This window comes from Bidens hawaiensis, unplaced genomic scaffold, assembly GCF_021521415.1.
Source record: "Bidens hawaiensis isolate Kalapana, Puna unplaced genomic scaffold, B.hawaiensis_p1.1 tig00003902_1, whole genome shotgun sequence".
Taxonomy (NCBI): Eukaryota; Viridiplantae; Streptophyta; class Magnoliopsida; order Asterales; family Asteraceae; genus Bidens; species Bidens hawaiensis.
In genome coordinates this window covers 678,033-682,984 of record NW_027491226.1, presented here as the reverse complement: position 1 = coordinate 682,984, position 4,952 = coordinate 678,033, and the positions used below count along the sequence as shown (strand labels likewise).

General features: G+C 35.9%; 1 pseudogene across 1 annotated transcript; it reads left to right on the top strand.

Moving 5' to 3' along the window:
- Positions 1-576: 576 nt before the first annotated feature.
- LOC143624646 (putative protein phosphatase 2C 63) lies at positions 577-4,526 on the top strand (annotated as a pseudogene). Its single transcript, XR_013152151.1, has 4 exons — positions 577-840; positions 1,992-2,365; positions 3,036-3,271; positions 4,254-4,526. The product of XR_013152151.1 is annotated as a putative protein phosphatase 2C 63 (transcript).
- Positions 4,527-4,952: the final 426 nt, after the last annotated feature.

The following is a 4,952-nucleotide window of genomic DNA, read 5'->3' as shown; positions in this document are numbered from 1 at the left end:
AGATCTATGGATCTTTTTGAGCTTTAATAGAACAAGCTTTGAAGCCTTTTTCTGTAAACTTCCAGATCTGTGTTTTTCTTGGGAGAGATCTGACAGCCGAGATGAAGATCGAAGGGCAGTTCGTTGCCGTCCCACGGATGGCGCCAATGTCGAAACACGAAATGAATCTAACCTAATCCATGACGATGCTTCCACGGATTTTCGAGATGAACGAACCACGTCTTGATCTTCTTTTCCAAGGTTGCGGCTGTGACCTGCAACTGTGAGACCTGCGATGGCTTTTTTGGGGGTGTGGAGGTGACTGCTAAGATATCCTGAGGATTTCTTGTTCACAGACACAAAAATATGGTGGTGGCTCTTACTGAGAATTTGCCAACCCTTGATAAGGAGGTGGAGACCTCCTTATATAGGGAGCCTCATGGCCACCATCATGATACCCTAATGGGCCTAGCCCAGTTAGGGTTACCTCCACAAAACCCCCTCGGCCCAAAAACAAATGTATTAGCCCATATAATAAAATAAGCCCAAAACACAATAAATTAGGGTTCTTAGTACCATACCCCGACAGATACAAACGCCAAATGATGTTTCGAAAGTGTATTGATCCGTTTGGAAGATCTTCAGAGCGAGGTGAAGGTGATCCATTGTTGTGGCATACGGGTTTGAAGACCCATGCTTCCGGTGAGTTCTCAATTGCTGTTGTTCAAGCCAATTCAAACCTTGAAGATCAAAGTCAGGTGCTCACGTCTCCCTCAGCCACATATATTGGTGTTTATGATGGCCATGGTGGCCCAGAAGCTTCTCGGTTTGTTAATCGCAATCTTTTCGCTTTCATTGACAGTAAGTTATGCTAAATATCGTTTCCCTTGTCTCAAGTTGTTAACATTCTTTAAAGATCATGGTTGCAAAAGTTCGTAGGCGTTGCAAGGATGATTGGAAAATTGTGAGTATTTGGTCTAGTATGAGCGTACTCGGGAGTTACTCACCGAGTACTAAGGTAGGGATTACTTGGCAAGTACTCGACATCTAGGCGCGATATATGATTGTGTGACTCATAAGCTATAATTTTTAAAATTGTAAATGTTTTAAAATGTGGCAAGTTATTCCAATCAATTTTTTTGAAAGTTGTTGTACAAATAGACACAATTGTGACAAATATTTTAAGAGTTTGTTAAGGTGAACTTGACTTCAGTTTCCTGGTAAAACAATCTCACTCCATTTATATGTCTAATTCAAAAAAACATTGCTTTGCCTATTTGTGTCACAACTAAAAAAATTGTTAGATTATTGCTTTCAGGTTCGGTTTTTTTTTTGTTCATTTTTGCTTTTTTTTCGTTTCGGTATCTATTCGGTTTCAATGTTTTTGGTTTTTGTTCGGTTTCGATTTCTCGGTTTAGGATGGGTATGGGTCAAGATGGATAAAGTTAACCCATCTTGAACCAAGTAAAGGTTAAAATATAAAGGGTTTCAAAAACCCCTCAAAAAAATATTCAAAAAAATTAATAAAAAAATAATAACTCAAAACATAAATCGAAAACGCAAAAAGGAAAATAACTCAAACGTTTCCCCGGTCTTCCTCGTTCATAAAAAAAAACAAAAAACAAAAAAAAAACAAAACTCGGTTTTTTCTCGGTCCAGGTTCGGTTTTTTTCAGTTTTTTTTCACTTCGGTTTTGCTTTTTTTTCATTTCGGTCGGTTTCGGTATATGTTCGGTTTCAATGATTTCGGTTTCGATTTCTCGGTTTCTATTCGGTTCCGTGGGTTTTGTTTGAAATAAAATTGGATAAAGCTTGTTTTAGTCCATTCTAACCCATACGCAAACCCATTCTAACATATAACCAAAAGTCACTAGTATTTTCCCAACCCATCTTGACCCTCTTGCAAAATTCTTTTTATCCATCTTGACCCATCCTGACCCATCCTGACCCAAAACAACCCATTTGGGTTTGTTTTGCCACCCTTAGTTTTGATGTTTTGTTCATCTTTTGTAGAATACTCAAAACAGGAAGGAGGGATTTCTACAAATGTTATAAAGAAGGCGTTCAATGCCGCCGAAGAGGGTTTTCTTCGAGTAGTGAAGCACTCCATGCAAGTCAAACCAGAGATCACCAAAGTTGGATCATGTTGTCTTGTTGGTCTTATTTCAAATGCTGAATTATATGTTGCAAACCTCGGTGACTCAAGAGTGGTTCTTGGCAAGAAAGTTGTAGAAAAAGGAAAAACAAGAGTTGTTGCAGAGCGATTATCGAGTGATCATAACGTCTCTTTGGTTGAGGTGAGGAAAGAGGTTGAAGCACAATATCCTGGTGATTCACATATTGTGGTGTATTGTAATGGGATTTGGAGAATCAAGGGTATAATTCAGGTACAAGATTTATTTCTTTCATATGATCTATGAATGTTAGTTTGCTTTATTCAAGATTTTGGGCATTTTTTTTATAAATTTATGAGCATGCACTCAATGCAACCAATTACAATTATAGGGTATTAGTTTTAGTTGTTTCACAACAAATTGTCACCCTTACCATGAGTGACCTCTTGGTCTTAATCATCGTGCACCGTCTTAGTCATGTGGGGAAGTGTGAGGTAATAATAAATCGGGCAGTGGTGATCTTTCCCTAAGCCAATGCTCGAAATTTAAGACCAAGAGGTCGGCCTTGATAAGGATGATAACCCCCCTTGTACGCGAAAGAACCCCAAAAAGAAAAAATATACTCTCTTGTGATGCATCTATCGGATGGATAGCCAGTTATAAAATAGGTGCTTTGTTGCTCAATGCGTAACATAGGTGCGTAGATTTTGTTAATTTTTGTCCCACAAGAGAGATTAGAAGGATCCTAAAAGGGGTTATACTTCCTCAGAAACACATGTTTAACTGTGGGCCGTTGTGTAACGCTACGCATGAGACAACACGAAGATCTTAACTTTAAACATGTCATGGCTTACATTAATCCATGCTTTCACTTTTTGCATAGTTTTGTGTTGGGTATGACCTGGCCCGACCGATAAGATGTCTGATATGTTGTTGTTTTTAGGTTTCAAGATCTATAGGTGACTTCTATTTGAAGAAACCAGAATTCAACAAGGATCCATACCTTAAGCAATATGGAAACCCGGTTCCTCTAGAAAGACCTTTTTGACAGCAGAACCTTCCATCATATCCCGAAAGCTTAGGCCTCAAGACTTGTTTCTGATATTTGCTTCAGATGGGCTTTGGGATCAGTTGAGTGATGAAGAAGCAGTAGATATTGTGCGAAATCATCCAAGACGGGTAAATTAGTTGCACCAGAAGTGGAGGTCGCAAAACGGGTTGGGTCAAAAGACACAAAACGGGTTGCTCGGCTTGACCCAAAACCGTTTTGTCTATATAATTCAGACAATAGTAAAGAAGTTTATCAGGTGTTTTATTATAGTCAAACTTTTTTTGTTTCTCTAAATTAATCAACTTTTATTATTAGGTGTTCCAATATTGCGAGATTAGACTATAAATGTTAACGATTTTTAAAACTTGGTGACCTACATGGAATATGTATTAGTGATTGTTTAATTAGATTAACTTGAAGAAGTTAACAATGAAGAAACAAATCATAAAATAATAACCAAATTTCATAATTATTCAGCCAGTTTGAGAAAAGTAATTAATAAATAGTAACCAAAAATTCGTATATTTTCATGTTATGATACTTCATTTTAAAGTTTTTAACATTTATAAAAAAAAATTCAAAGGTAATTTGAAACTTTCAAAGACAGTCAATGATTTTAGAAGACAAAAAGGAAAAATGTAAGAATGACTCTAGTGAAAGACTAGAGAAACTTGTATATTATTGGGTTGAAATTGTCCTTGTATTTATTAACAATTAACGTGTCATATATGATTTAAGATAATTTTTTTTAACAACAATTTATCATTTTTTTTTACAATAAAGTTTTATACATTTTTTCAGCATTAAAAGCTAAGTAGTTAATGCGGAAAAATATATTGATCGATATATGAGATATCGGTTATCGCAGTGAGATTTTGGTGGGATATCAGTGATATATCGATCAAATATTAGTCCAATATTGGTCAAATATCGGTCATTATCATTGATATTATCGATACCGATATTATAAACCGATATTCTGACTTATATATCACCAAGGGACCGATAACCGATATATCGGTGATATATCGGCGATATCGACTGCATAATTTAAAAGTACATTTTTGTGTGGTTTACATGAAAGTTGAAAGCCTTGTTTGAATGTTGCAGGGAATAGCTAAAAGATTAGTAGGAGCAGCCCTTGACAAGGCTACAAAGAAGAAGCAACTGAAATATAATGACATCAAGAAACTTAAGAAGGGTGCAAGACGTAGTTTCCACGACGATATCACCGTCGTAGTAATCTATCTTGATCCTAAGAAAGGGTTTGGCGCAGGCAGTAAACTTGGCTGCACAAGTGCCCCTGTTGATATTTTTTCAGAACATTAAAATATCCAAAATTCGTTGTTTGATTCTATTCATCAGCTCATTTCTGACCATTAATTTTTATTTTTTTGGTATATGATTTCGATAATCAAAAGCCAACCATTACACGTTTATATATCTCCAAGAGAATGGATATTATTTCAGACTATTAAAATACCCAAAATTCGTTGGCTAATTTTTTCATATTCTTGAACTTCACGAGCATTACAATTCGAGAGGATTTGTTGTCTAATGTATATAAATGAAGGCATTGACTTATCTACAGAGGGTAATTCACAGCTAATGTATAAACCAAGGATATGTGAATGAAAATTTCTTATAGTCATGAGCTACAATATTGAAACATTTTTTAAAAGCTTAACTTTTTATTGTCAATTAGGAATGAAGTATAATTCACGTGCAATGCTTCAAAGGCAACTTTCATTATCTGTTTCACTCCATCGACTTTAGCAACGGTAGCTATCTATTATGCTAATGAACCCT